At 35.6% G+C, this 20890-nt stretch overlaps 1 protein-coding gene across 2 annotated transcripts in view; it reads right to left on the reverse strand.

Annotated features, from left to right (window-relative positions):
• PGR (progesterone receptor) overlaps positions 1–20890 on the reverse strand; it is a 108664-nt gene that overhangs the window by 77342 nt on the left and 10432 nt on the right. The window lies entirely within an intron of this gene.

A 20890-nucleotide genomic window follows, 5' to 3' on the forward strand; every position in this document is an offset into this window, starting at 1 on the left:
AGGGAGGGAGGGAGGAAGGAAGGAAGGAAGGAGGGAGGGAGGGAGGGAAGGAAGGGAATTTCATAAGTCAGAAAAAAGAAAGATATGAAAGCCAGAGGGGTAAACTTGAGTGAACTTTGCAGTAATGCAAAAACATTTCAGATGCAGATAAAGGATCTAGGAGCCAAGAGCTGGGGTTTGAAGCCCACGAGGGTTTGGGATATGTGACATCAGGCTTAATGGGAGAAAGGGGCAGGAACTGAAGTTTGCACAAAATGGAGACTCTCTAAAGGCTGTCTTATTCATGAAAATAGTGCTCAAAAACACTACCAAGAATATTTAAAAAATATTTTTTAAAGAATGTTTCATCGAAGCCAGGAATCTGTCCAAAACTTTGAGTTGGGATAGGAGTTATTATCCACGACTAAAAACAACAAACAGACAAACAAAAATCTTGGTCTTTACGGGAGATGATTTTCACTACCACACGGTGTATAAACCTGCGCCACGGAACAAATACTGGTCCAGGACCAGTGAAATTCCCAGGATCCTCAGAGAGGCACATACAAAACTTATCTTGTAAGGATAGGTATGCACATATGAAAAAAAAAATTGTACAAGAATATTTATAGAAACAGTGTTCATAAATAATCCCAAATTGAAAACAACCCAAATGATCATCTACAGCATAAAGTATAAACAAACTCTATTTTGTTCATTCAGTGCATCATACAGTAATGAGAATGAATGTCTAGCCAATGCAAAAATGTGAATCGATTCCATGAGTATAGTGTTACATGAAAGAACTAGACGCAGGAAAATGTATGACTCCATTAATATAAAGTTCCAAAACAGTTAAAACTATCTATGATGTTAGAAGCCAGGATGGTAGTTACTTTTAGGGAGTGATTAGAAGGGGTGCAAGGGGACTTTTGGAAAGCTAATGATTTAAAAAAGTTTTGACCTGGGTTATGGTAACAAGGTTTCCATGGTTTGCTTAGTGATAATTCATTAAGATCTACACCTTTAATTTGAGCACTCTTCTGAAGCTATTTATGTCAATAAAAAATTTCCTTCTTTCTTTTTTAAAATGGTTCCACCTATGAGGACAGCCTAGGAGGCATTGTGGTCCAACAGAGGGAGTCTGTATAGGGCTGACCACTGGAAGTCCAGAGGCTAAGGAGTCCAGAAATGAAGAGAGGCATCCCCTGAATTGCAGGATTACAGTTGGGGCTTCCCAGTGAAATATCCCCAAGAATCCTACCAAAGTATCTTGCCAGAGAAAGAGTCAACTACAATCATCTACCAAACAGAGAACTCCAGTGACAGTCATGTATGTACCTGCCGTGTACAACTGTGCCTTTCCCTTCAACCCCTCTTCCCATGCCTTAGCCCTGAAAAGGTCAAAATCAGCTGCTAATCGGTTTTAATGAGTGTGAGCAGGGTGAGAAGGAGGTGATCTTGTTCTTTCTTCCCTGCAGGCTTCAGGCCCCAGGCCCCAAGCAGTGCTGAGCTGGGGCAAAGGAGAAATCCTAAATTAGATGAGAGTTTGTAATTTTTACTATATTGCTGGCCTGCACATTTTGATCCTGAGATAAGATTGTTCTGATTAAAAACTATATGATTGGACTAAGATTTCATGCAGAGGATGGAAGAATAAAGGTCATGCTAATATTGGTAATTTGAAAAAAAAATATATGTGTGTGTGTGTATAAAACAATCAGGGAACTATTTTAATGTTACTAGAAATGTGAGTGTAAACCAGTGGTTCTCAACCAGAGGCAATTTTGCCTCCATTCCCCACCTCCACTCTGGGACATTTCACAATGCCTGGGGACACTTTTGTTTTACACAACTGAGGGGTTAGGTGCTACTGAGGAGAGGCCAGGGATGTTGCTAAACATCCTACAATGCACAGGACAATCCCCACAATAAAGAATTAACTGGCCCAAAATAGTAACAGTGCCAAGCTTGAGATATCTTGGTGTTAACTCATGATTGCCCTGCTTTTTCAAAAAGACGTATTTTCTAGGTCTGTCCACTGAAAATGTCCAGAAGCAAAAACAACCATAGCAGCAATAAACACTAGGATCCAGACTGATCGTCAAGTCTAATATCATTTTCATCTGAAAGCAACCAGGGCTCCTTGGAGAAGTGGCTGATGCAGGACTGAGATACTTTGTTGTGACAGAGTTTCACGTTATTGAGAGTTAATGAAATGTGTCAAAGCCACATTGACCAAAGATAAGACAATTGCTACATCAAAAAGAATATAGTTTAAGTGATTAAAGCACACTGACTATATAAAAAGCCATGAGTACCAAATGAACTCATTGGAAACTACTGGAGGTTGCTAGGGCATAAACTCATTACTTTGAAAATTGATAATTAAAAAGAAATAATTAAGCAACTAATAGGTCTTCCAGTATAAATTTTAAGATTACTAAATTGCCTTTTGGAAGAGAGAAATAATAAAAATATTTTATAGCTCATAAAATTAGAAGGAATAATAGAAGTAGAATATAACCCTTTTGCAATCTCTAAGGAAATGACCACCACCTGTGAAGTATGAAAAGACCGTTAAAAAACTCCTCCATTTTCCCATTACATATCTGTGTGATGCCATGTTTTCTTTATATGCTTCAACCAAAACAACATATTGCAACAGATTAAATGTAGACGAAGGTATGAGACACAGCTACATTCTATTAAGGCAGACATTAAAATGACTTTTAAAAATGTAAAACAATGTCACTGTTGTCATTAAATGTTTTTGGTTTGGAAAATTAACATCTCATGGGTTTGCTATTTTTTAAGTGAGTTAATAAAAAATGTTTTAAAATTATCAGTTTTAATTCTAATATGACAAATACTGATAGATATAATCCACATAACAAAGACTCTTTGGGTTCTCCATAATTTTTAAGCATGTAAAAAGATTATGAGACCAGAGTGCTTGAGAACCACTGGCCTATGTATGATTCTTCTCAAAATATTTAATATGAATCTAATCATGTGGAAAAAAATCAGACAAATCCAGACTGTGAGAATTTCTACAACAGCTGGCCTGGACTCCTTAAAAGTGTTAAAGTCCTGAAAAAGAAAAAAAAAGGTGGAAGATCTTTTTAGATTAAAGACTTAATGAAATACATAGTTCTTGATTGGATCCTGCATGAAAAAACAATCTATATGGGACATTTTTTGGAACAATTGGGAAAATTTGAACACTAGCTATATATTAGATAAAATTATTATACCAATGTTAAACTTTGTGGTGTGATAATAATATTGTGGTTATATTGTTATTGTCCTTAGGAACACATTTTTGAAATCTTGAGAGGTGAAATACTACGTCTGCAACTTACTTGCAAATAGTTGAGTACAGATATTCATTTACCAGTATTCTTTCGAATTTTCTGGAAGCAAAGTATTCTGAATACCCATACAGAATGAGATAAAGGTTTGGACTAGTTTTTCCAATTAGCCAAACAGGGGCTGGTCATATAAAACCAGAGTGAAGAGAGGGGGGAAGAATGAATATCTGGCAGAGTGTGAAAAAAGCTGGACAATCATGAACCAGTTAGTTTTAAAGTATCTTAATGTAAGATTCAAGGATTCTTGAGTAAATTGAAGAAAAAAGGTGTCGGGGAGGGGGAGAAGGAAGGAGACAAATTTTTTTTTTTTTTCTTTTGCTGAATGCGGGCCTCTCACTGTTGTGGCCTCTCCCATTGCGGAGGCCACTGTTGTGGCTCCGGACGTGCAGGCTCAGCGGCCATGGGTCACAGGCCTAGCCGCTCTGCGGTATGTGGGATCTTCCCGAACCGGGGCACGAACCTGTGTCTCCTGAATCAGCAGGCAGACTCTCAACCACTGCGCCACCAAGGAAGCCCGAGACAAAATTTTATCGACCCACACTATGGGTAAGTATACTAGGAACTTAACTGGTTTATTTCATGTAATCCTTATAAATAAAATAGAGATTACACAGGTATTTAATTTTCCCAAGGGGAAATGGCTAGTAAGATACATGGAAATACCTAAAGATAGAGTAGATATACGAGGCTCAGGCTGGGAACATAGAGGGCACAGAATATGTTCTTTGAGAACAGAGACACCTGTACTGGGCACCAGACATGAGCTTGGCATTTGCAAGGGCTGCTCTGGAGAGTTACAACACCCTGGCATGTAGCAAGGGCCAGAGAAAGGCACCTCCCATCTCTTAAACAAGAGTGTTGCTAAGCTTCATCCTGAACCAGAGGGCACCCCAGGAATCCAATTTCATATATGTGAGAATGTATGTTGCCTTCACCCAAGAATAGCAACTCAGCTTGATGGCAATATCCCAGAATTTAGTGCTTCAAACAGGAAGTCTAACGTCAGCCCAATTTTTATTTCCTGGTAGTTAACCAGTTATTTTTTTTCTTGTTTAAACTCATGGAGCCTGTATTTTTTCTATGTAAAATGAAAAACTTGTTCAATATATGCAAAGGTAGAGCTTTTTACATTATATCCGTTTGGGGCAGAGAGAGCTATTTTGATGTACAGAATAAAATTTTTATTTAACTATTTAATCTACTTCTGTCATCCAAGTTCTGTCACCTATTAACTATAAATCCTTGAATAAATCATTTAACTTCTTGGTGCTTCATTTTCCACATCTATAATATAATAGTTAAAAAGCTATCTGAGAGTTGAATAAAATAACGTGTTAACACGTACCACTATGACAAACATAGAATAAATGCTTAATAGGTAGTAAGTATGATACTTCAGTAAACAAATATTTATTGAATATCTTCCATGTCTTGGCATTATTCTAGGTGATGATGATAAGATCCCAGGAGCCTACTTTTCATAATCAGTTAATAATTTTGTTTAACTTGTTTTTTAGTTTATTTTTCAGAAACACTGATTATTTATAGGTTGGATATCTGCTCTCTATTCATAATATCTGTTATTCAACAACACAGTGATAAGACCATATGCCTTATAGTCAAATAGACTTCCACTCAAATTCTTGTTCCATCACTAGCTACATCTTGAGAAACTTATCTTAGTTTTCCCACCTATAAAATGGAAATAAACACTATACAAGGCTGTTATATGGATCAAATGAGCTAAATTAGATAAAATAGCACACAGAGTACTACATAGTCAAAACAATAAATCACAGGTTGAAATTTTCACCAATTTGCCATTTTTCCTTCATTGTGAAATAACTCTAAATATGAACTCTACGTAACTGATTTTATTTTCTGCTCTTTATGGATTCCAATACAGAGTTTAAATCTGCTATTACATTTTTGGATCTTACTGTGGCATTTTCTTATCTCATCCAGCTACATTTTCATCTCACCTAGTTCTTTCCTACGAAATTCATTCTTGTTTTGCAGACACTGTCATCTTTTGTCTTAATAACTGAAAGCAGATTATTACCCAAATTTTTCTTCTGTTTCTTTTAGCAGATCAATTTTAAATAAGCTTTTTCCTAAAATTAAATCTATGTATTACTGATAGAGGTGTTAAACAACTTGAAACACTCTAGTGGAGGACTGTGACTGTTAAATGAGAGACTGGAAGTCATCAAAGTTTGTTCCAGGACGTTCACTGAAGCTGGAAGTTAGAATGAGTTGGATGAGTGCAGAGTGTCAAGAAATGAAATTAGAATGGGAAGAACCAATTGCCAACATCCTGAGAGTTGGCTTGGATTGTCTGAGGAAACTGGTAAGGTTAGAGCTGCCCCAGTCAGTGAGAATCGTAGTGGAGAGGAAGGTCAGAGTGCAACGGGACTCAGATCCTGTAGAGCCTTGGAGACCACTGTAAGAACTTTGGTTTTTCTCTGAAAGAAATATAGTGCCATTGTAGAGTTTTGAGTAGAGGACCTACATGATCTGGCTTAAATTTTAACAGTATCATTTTGGCTTCTAGGTTGAATATAGACTCTACAAGGACAAGAGTAGAAATGAGACCAGTTAAGAGGCTGTTGAAATAAATCGAAAGGAGAATAATTGTGGCTTGAAACCAAGTGGTCAGTGGAGGTGGTGATAAGAGATTAGATTCTGGATATAATCTGAAAAAGGAACTAAATAGTTTATAGAATCTTACCAAGTGACATTCCAATATTTAATTTTTTAAAGGCCTCAATGCTACTATTCAAAATTGTTTCCTCTTCTTTCTTCTCTTCATCATTTTAAATTTAAATTCTTTCTGACTATGTATCAGCTTCTCATCCATTCTTCCTGAGGCTAGTTCTACTGCTCTCTTTATAAACAAAATGATGCCTCCAGATCTTTTCTGAACTCTCTCCTAATTATCCACTTATCTTTAAAGTTGTAAAACACTAAATTATATGCAGCATCCAATTAGTTACACCTGGTACTTTTACTTATCTATTTAGAAAACCTGTAGGCATTTAGGGGAGGTAAGGGATTACATACAAAATTTTTAAAAGCCACACAATTATTTGACCTTAAGAAAATTTCACATACAACTGAGAAAGGAGGTGTTTAAGACAGCTATATATCAATAAAAAATATGAAAAAAATCACAAAACTCTATGTCAACAAGGTTGTTTAAATCACTGTACCACTCTGATGCAAGATTATGACTCTTTACACACATGTAAATGCTTCTTTCCCTCATATTTTTATAGTTTATTTTTTCTCTTGAGTATAGTAATCCTGAATTTATCATTGTTCAACTTCATTATTTTGTTCAAATTTCTGTTTAGGCATATCAAGTGACTTAAGATTCTGTTATAATTCTCTGGAGTCACCCCAGTCTCACCTGAAATTGGCTTTGTAAAAAACTAGAATTATATGGACAATTAATTAGCATTTTCCTACTCATTTTTTAGGTCTAGGCCCCCAAATATATGACTGTACTACTACCAGATTGTTAAGAGTTTTATGATAAATCTCTTAATCGTGTCTTACTTCAAATAGTGCTGAATGGTGTGGTTAGTTTTTGGAGTCTGGCAGAACCAGCTCTACCACTAACTGGCTGGGTGACCTTAGCAAGTTACCTTCCCTCCCTGTCTCAATTCTCATATTGGCAGAGTGGGGATGGTAATAGTAACTCCTCAAACAACTCCTGAGAATTAAAGGAGATAATGAAAACAGTACCATGTTTCTACTATTGTTTCTGGTATAGAATAAAGACACAAAAAGAGTCTCCACCCTTCTATAATAGGGAAGAACAAGGTCTGACTCCATGTTGGATCTGTTTCTTTTACTTTGACCTTTGTTTCCCATTGCTTTTGTTCTGTCTATAGCTATAGGCATACATAATGGCCTGCCTCAGGGAACCCTGCCCCTCTGCCTGAATGTTAAAGTGCCTTTGTTCAGCTCATAGGGAAACACCCTGACCCTGCCCACCTGTGAATGGCTGCAGAAAATAAGAAATTAACACATGCCCTCCCCAAGGCTGGCCAAAACCAGGAGATATTTTGCAAGACTTGGGGCCTTTTTAACTTTACTTCCTCACCTCCTCCCCCTCCTCTGTTCTATAAAAGAAACTAGCATGGTGACCCCGATAAGATGGTACTCCAGGACGCTAGCCCAACATCTTCTCAGACTATTCCTTGCCTCAATACCTCATCTCCCAATTTATTGGCCTGTTGTGCAGTGAGCAGATCGAGCCTGGACTTGGTAACACTTCCTCCTTTTCCTCTCACATTTTTTAGAATTCTTCCTGGAGAAGGGAGTATTTTTGGTAGGGGCAACTGCCCATCTGCCTTCTACACTTTGACTTCACTGCTTCAGGGAATGAAAAGTAGCTTCTCAGCAAAGGTAAAGGCCCCTGATCTAGATCAAATAGTATTTTAAATCATCTTAGAACTGCCCTCCTGGAATAACTTTTTGCCCATCTTCACCATTGCTTCTATAGTTACCTTCTCGAAAACGAAGCTGATCTTGCTACCTCCCAGATTAAAGACTTTGGCTGCCCCTCTGAGTAAAGCAGTACTTTACTATGCATAAGAAGAAGCTGAACAGGTCACTGAAATGCAGATTTCTGAGTTCTTTTCCTAGACATTTTGATTCAGCATATCTGGGTTGAGGCTCAGAAATCTGCATTTTAAACCAGTACTCCAGGTACTGGTTCCCAGACAGAAAGGTTTGAAGACCAAAATGGGAGGAACATTGGCTTACCAAACAAAATCCAAAGTAAATTAGGAGATAACTTTTGGACAGAATAGTTCAAGATGTTCAGTAGTCATCTGTGAAGATATCAAGTTGATAGCCAGATATATGAGTCTAGAGTTCAGCAGAAAAGTCTGGACTAGAGATAAAAATTTGGGTGTGATCAGGATATGGATGATTTATCTAAAGTCATGAGACTAGATTAGCTCTCTGAGGAAGTAAGTATAAAAACGGGGGTCCAGATACTGAGCACTGGGCCCTCCAATGTTAAAAGCTAAAGGAGAAGAGGAGACTGAACAGGAACAAGTGAGGAAAATCAAGAGCGGCGCGTCCTGAAAGCCAAGTGAAGAAAGCATTTCCAGGAAGGTGGAGCGATCAACTCTCAAATGCCACCAATAGATCAAGTAGGATGGGACTAAGAATTGCCCGCCAGATTTTGCAATGTGGTAATCTTGACAAGGGAAGTCTTGGTGAAGTAAGTGTAAGAGACAAAAGACTGATTGGATTAGGCTTAAGAGAGAATGGGAGAAAAAAATTTTTTGGAGGAGTTTGGCTGCAAAAGGAGTAGAGAAATGGTTGGTAGATGAAGGATGAGAAAATTAACAGAAGTATTTTGATTTTATTTTATTTTAAGATGGGAGAAATAATAGCATGTTTACATGCTGATGAGAATGATCAATGAGAGAGGGGAAAAAGTGATTCAGGGAGGAGAAAAATTGCTAGAGCCTGCCCTTGAGTCAACAGGAGAAGACTGGACCTAATGCACAAGGGCAGAAGGCTGGCCTTGGGGAGGAGTGCAGATCCCTAGTAACAGGAGGAAAAGTCAATTATGGGTTAGATGACACCAGGAGTACATGGGATGGTAGCAGTTTCTGGAATTTTTCTTAGAAAGTTAGGAATCCAGGTCATCAGCTGAAAGTGAGGATGAGAAAGTGTTGGAAGGCTGAGAAGAAGGAGAAGGTGGAAGACAGTCATCCAGAAACCATGAATGGACTGTTTGCAGGACAGGTTATTTAGTCAAATATTCATTTTTCAATCCTACCTACCAATTATGCAAAATTTCTTTTCCCCCGAAATTCAGCTAGCAAATTTTTACCCTCCCTAATGTAAATTAGTTTTTGTTACAAATAATTAGGACAAAGAGGCACTAAATAATGGTTAAGAAGAAACATAATGGATAAAAGAGAAGGTTCTCTGGGTTCCAATCTCAGCTTTGCCATTTATTCACTATTTGCCTGTCCAAGTGAGTGAACCACCTTGTGCTTCATGTAATACATTTAGCCAAGTTCCTGGTATGTAATAAGTGTTATATAAATGCCACTATTACTACTAAATATAATAACCATTGACACCCTGGAAGATATTTTTTAAGAAGCTAGAAAATTCTATTTCCAAGTGTATGTACTTATGAAACTTTTTATCTATAATGTACTCATGATGCCTTCAAAACAAAATCAAATAACAAAATCATCTACAGACACCTGATTTTCAAAATGTTCTCTACATCACAAACTGTCTTACAAAAGGGAGTCACTTCTGTTTTTCTATCCAAAACATTGTCTTTAACTTGAAGGGGCAGATGAAGTGTCCCTTCTGCTAAGTAGCATACTATTGAAACACTTGTTATCATAGGAAATGTCAGCAATTTGGAACACATATACTTTTATAAAGGAAAATATGTAGCTTACATTTAAACCTGACAACTCCTTTAAAGTACTGTGCAATGAGAAAACCATTGTGTGGTAAAAGGTTTTCATTGTCACGCTTCACTATGTTGCAAAGTATTGTTATGATTCTACTGTATCTTAAGGGCCTTGTGTTAAAAATCTGCCACACTAATGACATTTTTCAGAGCTTTGTTCACTTAAAATTCCCACTTATTTGCTGCAACATATATCTTACCTATGAAGGAAGCAGTAAATGAATTTCATAAATGATGCTACCTGTAACCTTAACTTGAACCTTTTTTTTTTTAATATCACAGCAAAAATCCTATCAGTGGTTTATACAGCCTTTCCATAAAACATTCATTTAGAAAAGAAGGCAGTTACTATTGAGACTACATCTTTGCTTTACAGACTCATCAAAAACACTTTTTCCATATATTTCATTCCTGAAATAAAACCTAGCAACCAGTAAAATCCCATCATAAGGCAGCTAGTGATAATGAGATAATGTTACCTCAGATTAACTCTCAAACAGCTCCTGTCCTCCAGCCATCTCCTATTCTTAAAAATCAAGAGGAGAATGAGCCTGGGCAGAGAAAAGGCAGGCAACTGCATCAACCTTGATATGTGCTAGTCGCACTAGGTAGACCAACAAAATGGGTACTAACCAACCAGATTTCCTGGACTCTCTGCCTATGAGATCCAGAATCTTTTCCGTTGGTGTAAAGGCACTAGTTTTAAACCATTGGTTTAAGCATGGTGTAAAAATAATAATTGAGACTAGATGCATTTGGACTGCACAGTGGACTGCTTGAGATCCAATCATTTCATTAGCCTCGAGTAACACAACAGCAAAGTTTACTAAATTGAATTTTTTGGTGATTACCTTTTGGCAGTAACTCATTGTAATACCAACCAAGACCTGTGAAACTCTGTGTTCTTTCTTTTGTCTAATAAACCTCCCACACCATAATTTTTCTAATATTTATTTTTTTTAAATCTTGAGCAATGTTTTCTATATATTTTCCAAAAGTATTTGCTGAATGCATTTTAGCTGGCCACCCAGTTATTTTACATGTATTTTTTGTTTTGTTTTAGATGTACTATTTCTGTCATTTATTCTATAGTAGGAAGAACAGCAAAAACCTGTGTATGTGGGTTTTTCCTTAGAAACCCTCAAAGGAGGCTTCTAAACATTTTTCATTAGGTTAGATGCAATTTGTGATTGACTAAACTGAGTATTGCATGACCTTAAACATTGCTAAAAAATTGTACAGGCTGTCCTCAGGTTCTGAATACTAAATTTTTAATGCCTAGTTTACAATAATGGCTTCATACAGTTATTAGCCAAGATCTCTAGCAAAACATATTCTTAGAGCAAGGTTCATTTTTTATGATAATGTATATAAATCCATATTTCAAATTGTTGTCTTGATAAATTCTAATTTTTTCAATTTCATGACAGGCCTGACTACATTGTCTAGAGCTCTACATCTGAGGAACTATTACTGGAGTTAGGGGAATTCCAGCCCTGCCATTTTTCTTGTTCACTGTACTTTATTAATTGGTATTATCTTTAATCTGTGGTTTATTTGCAGATCCAGGTAAGCTGCAGTATTTTGCCATACCCGAAGCATGAATTAAGGGGGGACTTGAATTCGTCAACACCTCTGCACCGTGGAACTTGGGCACCTCCATTAGGAGGCCTTGCACTCCAAAAGCCTCTGACGTATGCTTTGAAAGAGCATGCCAGGACAGATACCATTGATATCAATGATTCATTTCTTATTTTCAAATAATAATAAATAACATTTCCTTCACACATCTCAATGCACAGCCCCTGGGGTGGGTGCATCATATTAGAAAACTGGCAGTCTAGTATATTTGGGGAAAAATGGCTCACTCCAGACCTAATAAATGCTCGTGGCTCTTTCTGCAGTACTTTCTTTCTAGGCTCCTTGCCACACATACTGGATATCACTACCTTCCTTCATTTCCCCAAAGCAACAGGAAGACAGTGATTAAGTAAAGTGAAAGTTCACTTAAGGTTTCAGGGTAGCTGGAGGTAATGTAAACACAAGTCAGTAAATAATGCCAAATTTGCTGCCAGACATTACCATTCCTAGGGATTTATCAAACTTCCCCTATAACAGGGAATTTCTCACAGGCATTTCTTTCTCTTTGTACCCTAGCCCTTTACTCTGTCGTTAGGCCCTCTCTCTATTCCCTAACTCTTGCACCAGCTGCCAGCTGACAACCCTCTTAATATTATACTTGTACACAGAGAGGTTCAGTTCTTCACATGTTCATCTCCCCCAACCCCAAGTTTGCTCTGGACTGACCTTTGCATAAAGAAACATTCGCTAAAGTGCTCTGCTTAATGAAAGATCAACCATCGTGGTCTCTACTGTTAACAACTCAAAAGCTGCCACAAGCTTTGAAATTATAAAGATTTTAAAAATTGAATATTTTCAGCCAATGCTTACACAAGATTCATATTGCTCCCCTCTGTCCCCAGTCACTAGACACCAGAGTTAGCTGCCCACTATCCTAAGCTTCTATAATTTGTAGTTCATACCTCCCCTAAATATTACTAGACTGTATTTAATAATGTATTTCTATTTCTTTCTCCCTAGGTTACAAACTTGACTTATTCATTTCTGAGTTTCAATATCTACTACAAATCCTGGCGCAAAGAAGTCGTTGAATACATGTTTTTGTTTATAAATGAATAAATGAACAAATAAGTAAATTTATAGACCAGAATGTCTCAATTCTCAGAAGTTATGCTGTGCACAAAAGATTATATTATTTCAAGATCCTGGCAAGTACATTATGTAGCATATAATATATACAATTTGAAATTAAACTACATCTCATAATCTATTTATCAGCTCCACAGGTATTCCCTCTGACTCAAAGACATATAACCTCTGTTCAAATCCATTTTGCATGGTGCTCTGAGGATAATCCTCTCTAAACACTACTTTCAACATCACTCCTTTACTTCATAAAATAATCATGTACTTCCTCTTTCTTTAGGTCTCAGTTCCTCTATCTACATTTTTTCCCCCAAAATTCTTCTGTGAAGCTTTGGCTGATCTTGGCTCCCATCTACCCACTGAAGCCATTTTTCTGGGCCACCATCCTGGCTCAGTTCCTTAATGCATCATCTCCAGACTGTCCTCATGGGTTTATAGCTTCCCCACCTCAATCCTTCCTATACACTACTGACATATTAAATTTCCTAAGCTACATATTGGAATATGTCACTACAGTGCTCAAAAATTTTTAGGGGTATCTCATTCTCTACTCAGTTAACTGCCAAACAACACATTTTGTCATTCCACATTTTTTCAACTTTCTGTTTAATAATAATTCTCACCATTCCTCTATTGCAGTGGTACCTAACTTTTTTGGAGAGTGTCACTGATCCCTCTGAAAATCTCCCTTTGAAAATCTCATGAAAGCAATCACCCCAGGGATAAAACCATCAAAATGTTATACATAATGACAAAAGATTCTTGGATACCTGACCATGCTCCATGCTTTAGCCAAATTGTGCTTCTGCTCATACTTTTTGTTTGTAACAGCCATTATTACAACTCTTGCTATCAAACTCATGCATTCTCAGCAGTCCATCTAATGTGCTATCTTCCCCACAAAACACATTCTGGTCTCCCTAGTTAATTATGATCTTTTTCCCCCTCGAAATCCAAACCACATTCAGTTTATGTTACCTATGTTACACTTATGAGGTTGTCTTATCTCCCTGATGGAATTAAAAATTCTATGAGGTTAGGTATTATAGTTTATTTATCTGTTGCAGCCTTCTGCAGGACCCAGCATGGTAGTAAAAGTATAGGAAGAATAAATATCGATAATTGTTTAGTAAATATTTATTGTAATTTTCAGGGCTGCTACATTGCAAAACTCCAGCAGACACTGTGTTCAAAACATCTATGAATTTATTTCTTAGTACATGTCCAAATCTCCTCACTAAAACCTTTTGAGGATATGTTTCAGAATTCAAAATTGTTTAGATTTTAGATAGTTGAGCAAAACTTCATAATAAAACACATTAATACTTATGCAGAAAAATGTATGAATATTCACACAGCCCATAAAATATGAATTTGGTTCAGGTTCTGCTGCCGAATGAATTCAGGTCAGGTCAGATCAGGTAATTACTGACAAGGGACTAAAACAAAACTTTTGTTTGCAGGTCTTTTTGGATACTGAGATCATGATGAGGAATTGTGGGCCTCTGTCAGTTCTTGGCTCCATATAGTCAGACTGAATTCCTTAATTCATGATGCAGGGAGACCTCAGGCTTTCCTCCTGAATATTTCTGCCTTAAGTGTCACCTTTTGTTGGTCTCTTTCAACTTCCTTGGGTGCCTGAAGGTGAAAAGTGGTGCATTACTGCCACTAGATAGCACTAGGGGAGCAGAGCCCAGCTCATGCTAGGTAGAGCTAGTGTGGAGAGAAGTCAGGCACTAGGTAGATGTGCAAGGGTGGCCTCTTCAGGAAATTCTTGCTTAAAGAACAAAACATATCACCATATCATATCCCAACAGTAAGCAGTTTGTTGTATTTTTTTTCATATAGTTTTCTATATATAGTAATATCAAAAGGGTGAAATTATTTTTACCCCAAATGATATTGTTACTTGCTTTTTCACAAAATCATATATTTAAGATGTCTTTTCAGTAGACAGCTAGCTCATTCTTTTTAATGTCACAGTGTATTTTATTGCAAGGGTATATAATAATTTCTTAATCTATTAGCAGACATTTGAACTGTTTTCATTTTCTCAGTATTGCAAATAATGTGTACTCAAAATCTACCTAGAGGTATTTCTACAGATTTCTAGAGTTCTTTTAAGGACCAGTTTCTAGAAGTAGAGGTATTTCTACAGATTTCTAGAGTTCTTTTAAGGAACAGTTTCTAGAAGTAGAATTGTTGGGCCAAAGTGATGAATACTTTTAATAGATAATATCAAATTGCCCTCCAACTTTTAAATGGCCATTATTCATTGTTTTATCAATCTGATTGTTGGTATGCCCACTATTATTTTAATCAGTAATAATTATTAGCACATTGAACATTTTTCATCCCTCAATAGACTATGTTTTGTGAATTGTCTTCATATCTTTTGCTCACTTTTCTTTTTGGCTGTTCATCTTTTTTTCTTTGTAAGAACAAAGGTTAAGAACATTCTGCATTTTAGCAATAACATTCTTTTGATTTATACATGTGTTACAAATAGTTTTACAATTTGTCCCTTGACTTTGCTTTTTGCCTTATAGAAAAAGTTTGAAATTTATTTATGTAACAAAATGGACCAAATTTGATTGAATTCTGGACTTCATGTCAATATTAGAAAGTTTTGCCATTCCAATATTATAAATACATACCTCCATCTTTTCTTTCCATGCTTTTGAATCTTTTTCCTTAAAAAAAAAACACTTAAATTGTTGACCCACCTGAAATTTTTCTTTTGTATAATAAGCCAGTAGTTCCAAGACCATTTATTGAATAACCCATCTGAAAATGAAAGCTTCTTAACTCCTAACCTTTATCTATTTTTTAAAGGTTGTGAATATCAATATCCTAGTATTTCCAATAAATCACCTTTTCTAACTATTACAGGACAAAATAAATAAGCTCTTACAGCATTACCTACTAGTTTTGGTAAGTTACTTAACTCGTGAGTCTCTGCTCAGATACCTAAAAAGTGGGGATAAGAAGAGAGATAATGAATATACAGCATTTAGCATGATTTCTATTACACAGGCCGTCAGTAATGACAGATATTGGTACCTTCTTCCCTGATGCACTTCAGCATTCCAAGTCTGCATCAAAGAATTTAATCAGACACTAAACTGTAGGCTGCCCACAAGCTCCTTGAAATCAAGGACTGTACCTTCTACTGTACAGGCCACAAGGACTCAGGAAAGAGTAAAAGCATGAGCTCCAGGAATTGAGTTCTGCCCTACTTTTCACTAACTCAATGAACCTAATCTGTAAAATGAGGAAAATAGAACCTGCCTGAGAGGATTGTTCTGAGGGTTAAATAAGTTAGTATATGTAAAAAAACTAGGAGAGTGCCTAAATTTAGTAAACATTTAATAAATAATAACCATTATTTTCACACTTTAATGTTTATGTCTCCTACAAATGTTAAATAACAAGCTCATTGTCCATACTCACTACTTTTTTATTCAATTTCTTAAATAACTCACTGCGTCATACAAGAGAAAACATAGGAAGTATTTTTTCCCTTAAGAAATAATGATTGAGTACTGTGTTTCAAAAAAGATTATATGATTTCTTAAAATGTTGTATAAAGTACATAACACCAAAGGCTGTAGTAGCAGTTGTGAATGACACCAGAAACCTAAGTTAATTATATTTTAAAAAAATTGAGCATGAAAATTTACTTCTTTGCTTTGTAGAAGTCAAAGTAAAAAGGAAAACACAATAGGCTGATAAATTTGGTGGAGTAGGCATTATGTAGTTTATTACATGAAGGTCATCTAGCAACAAGAAGGAGATTGTGTTCATTTACCCTTCCACAAATTAGGTAGGTACAGAAGATGACAGAATATGTGATTTTCTAATGTTGTAAATGAGGATAAAACTTAAAAATCCAGGCCAGTAAAAAATTTGTGGGCCTGTTTTGGAGTCTCTGTCTTAAGTATCAATTATTTCAATCAGTCCTTTAAATAAGTTATTGCTGAAAGATCTCCTGCAGTTACTTTGTTTTGCTGACAAAAGATAGAGCTCTATAACTCAGATGTGATTTTCATGTGACAATGTTGATATTCTGTTAGAATACTGAAGAGTTAGATTTGAAATCTTGACCAAATGTTCATCCTCTCTTTGCACAGATGTCAAAAAGTTTTCAGCAAATAAGAGTCAAGAAACTGTGTAGGATTGGCTCAAGTACCAGAATAAACACTTGACTGCGGCCTGAGGGTTTCCTGTCATAATGCAGCGGCATTTAACGAAAATGTTGGCAGAGAATTCTTTGTTCAAATAAAATCTTAAGTGGAAGAGTCAACTAAGTAAACAGACAAAAGCGGAGCTCTTCTGGGCTAAGAATGAATGCGACTGATTTAAGGAGCAAAACTTGAAAACCAGTCCCCCATAAAATATCATGTTTTTGTTTGAAAAATTATAAAGTAATTAATTGTTTTGTTCAAGTACAAAACAATCTGGAGAGACAGCGTAGAAGCACACAAAACACAGAAGTTGGAGTCAGATGCCCTGTGTTTGAATCTTGGTCCCTACACTGTGTGGTGACCTTTCTGTATACTCACTGGTGAAGTACAAATAATGAGAGTACCTCCACCTTATGGGACTTTTGGCGGAATTAAATGACTTAATATAGTAAAGCACTCAGAACAGTGCCTGGTCATGATCAAGTGTAAGTACAGTGTTTGTTAAATGAATAAGCTTCTCACACAACATTAAGATATAATAGTGGAAAAAACTCCAATCCTTCTAGATTTCTCTAACTGAACCCTAGGGTGGATCATGCATGGCTTTGGCATAACTCATATCAATGTATTCTCATGTTCACTAATTGATTGACAGGATTTTTGTTTTTGTTTTCTTCTTGGTTTTGTACATGTCAAAGACATGGACTGCATACACATTCATCTTTGTATTCCCAGCACAAGTAACTTTTAAATGCAGTAAGTATCAATACATGTATGTAGAGTGAATAAATTAATGAATTAAATCATTTTAGCAGCATGAAGCAAGCTAATCATTTAATTCATTTAGATTTATTTTAGAGTATCAAAATACTTAATTATATTCTAGAAAGAGGAGCAAGGCAGGTACCCAAGCAGACAAGAACAAAAAGTGCTTACTCAAGTAATGGCAATACTAAGAGGATTTTCATCTTATGAAGTATTATGTAATAGTTAAAAGAACAAGCTAGGAATATATATCAACATACAGGGCTTCAAGTCATTGTTTCATGAAAAAAATGAGGAGTGATACACAAATTGTGATATATGATACCATTTATGTATCAACATATCTAAAACAACATATTATACACATCTACACAAAATTGTAAAAAATTGAGATAGAGGTATAGAAGAACGGTAGGGAAGGGAACAGATTAGAGGTATTGATAAAGAGAATTTAAGTCTCATTGGTGATGTTTCGATTTTTTTTAAGGAGAATGTATCGTTGCATTACTTGAGTAGTTAAAGTACAACAACTTGAAGGCTGGAAAAGGGCACTATCTGTTAGCATTGGCATGGATGTCTTCATACCAATACTTCCCCTTCATGTTCTTGCAGTAGGATTAAGAACTCTACATAATCAAGTATTGAGCTGATGATACCAAAAGCCATCTTTCTCACCATTTCTTTTTCAGTAAAGCGGAGGCTTATATCAATGGATCATAATGCAAAATTGTGCTTAAAACCAGCTTACTACTCAGGCTAAATATTAAACTGAGAGACCTGCAGCTTGAGAATAAATTATCCAGTTTATTATCTATTAATAATAGTATTTATTATTATTTATAGAGTTTAGAAGTGAAGTCCAGTGAATTAATACATGTTTAGTTTTAGAGTAACAGGAAAACTGCCATAGGGTTGACTCTATGGAGAGAAAATTAAATTAAATAAGATTATTGGCAAATTGTCTTCTCAAGTGCCCAAATATAAATCAAAGAAATTATGGTGGAAGGGATTGTTGGATAATGTTGTGGACTAAAAAAGATGGAGAAAGCACTATAGAGCTCTAAAGACAGAAAAAATAATTCATGAGTTTGTCCAAAAAAAAAAAAAAATTAACAAACAAAGGAGACTTCAAAGCAAGGGAAGTTATTAGGAGTAAAGAGGGGCATTACATAATGATAAAGGGGCCAATTTTCCAAGACGACATAACACTTCTTAATGTGTATGCATCTAACAATATATCATCAAAATTTTGTGAGGTAAAAATGATAGAATTACAAGGAGAAATAGATGAGTCTACTATTACCGTTAGGCACTTCAACACCTCTCTATCGGAAATAGATCCAGCAAGCACAAAATCAGTAAGGACATAGTTGAACTCAACAACATCAACAATCAACTAGACATAATTGGCATCTATAGACTACTTCATCCAACACAGCAGAATACACCTTCTTCTCAAGCTCACGTTAAATATTCATCAAGATAAGCCACATAAAACACACCATAACACTAGGCCATAAAACATACCTTAACAACTTTAGAGAACAGAAATCATTCAATGTCTGTTCTTATACCACAAAGAAACTAAACTAGAAATCAATAACAGAAAGACAACTGGAAAATTTCAAAGTACATGGGGATTTAACAACACACTTTAAATAACACATGATTCAAAGAAGAAATCTCAAGAGAAATTTAAAAGTATTTTGAACTAAATGAAAATGAAAACACAAATATCAAAATCTGTGGTATACATCAAAAGCAGTGCTTAGAGGGAAATTTTTAGCATTAAATATATTAGAAAATATTTTGCATTAAATATTATATTAGGGAAGAAAAAATATCTAAGGTCTATCTTCTAAACTTTCACCTTAGGAAACTAGAAAAAAAGAGTAAATTAAGCCACATGAGTAGAAGAAAAGAAATAATAAATTAGATCAGAAATCAATGAAATTGAAAAGAGGAAATGAATAAAGAAAATAAACAAAACCAAAAGCTGGTTCTCTGCAAAGATCAATAAAATCAATAAGCCTCTAGAGAGGATAACTAACAAAAAAAGAGAGAGGACACAAATTACTAATATCAGAAATGAAAGAGGAGACATCACTATAGATTCCGTGGACATTAAATGAACAATAAAGAATACCATGAACAACTCTATGCTTACAAACTTGATAACCTAGATGAAATGGACCAATGATTTGAGAGTCACAATCTGCCAAAACTCACATGAGAAAAAACAGACAATCTGAATAGACCTTTAGCTATTAAGGAATTTGAATCAATAATAACTTTCCAAAACAGAAAGCACCATGCCCAGATGGGTTCAATGATGAATTCTACCAAACATTTAAGGAAGAAATTATGCCAATTCTCTACATTCTCTTTCAGAGATGAAAACAGAGAGAATGCTTCCTAACTCATTCTATGAGGCCGGCATTATACTAATACAAAACTAGACAAAGACATTACAAGAAAAGAAAACTATAGACTAATATCTCTCACGAATAAAGATGCAAAAAACCTCAACAAAATCTTAGCAAATTAAATCCAAAAAAGTATAAAAATGAATTGTACATCATGACCAAATGGGATTCAACCCAAGTATGCAAGACTGGTTCAACATTTGACAATTAATGTGTTCCATCACATTAACAAGCTAAAAAAGAAATATCACTTGATCATATCAACAGATGCAGAAAAAGCATTTGACAAAAGCCAACAATTGCTCATGAAAAATCTATTAGTGAACTAGAAATAGAGAGGAACTTTCTCAACTTGATAAAAATATCTACAAAAAACCTACAGCTAATGTCACACTTAATGGTGAGAAGCTAGAAGACTTTCCATTAGATTAGGAACAAGCCAAAGATATCTCCTCTCATCACTCATTTTCAACACTGTAGTGGGAGTCCTACAAATGCAATAGGACAAGAAAAGAATATAAGAGCTATACTCATTGGGAAGAAAGAGATAAAACTGTCTTTGTTTGCAGATGGTATGTTCTTCTATGTAGAAAATCCAAAAAGAATTGACAGAACAACTCCTGGAAGAAATAAGCAATTATAGCAAGGTCACAGGATACAAGACTAATATACAAAAGTCAGCTGCTTTCCTATGTACCAGAAATGAATAAGTGAAATTTTAAATTAAAAACACAATACATTTACATTAGCACCCCAAAAAATGAAGTACTTAGGTATAAATGTAACAAGATATGTTTAAGGTTTATATGGGGAAAACCATAAAACTCTAATAAATGGGCTAAAGGAACTAAATAAATGGGGAGATATTCCATGTTCATGGATAGGAAGATTCAATATTGTCAAGATGTCAGTTCTTCCCCAAACGATCTACAGATATAAGCCCAATCAAAATCCCAGAAGGCC

Source organism: Lipotes vexillifer, unplaced genomic scaffold (assembly GCF_000442215.2).
Source record: "Lipotes vexillifer unplaced genomic scaffold, Lipotes_vexillifer_v1.1 scaffold1282, whole genome shotgun sequence".
Taxonomy (NCBI): domain Eukaryota; kingdom Metazoa; phylum Chordata; class Mammalia; order Artiodactyla; family Lipotidae; genus Lipotes; species Lipotes vexillifer.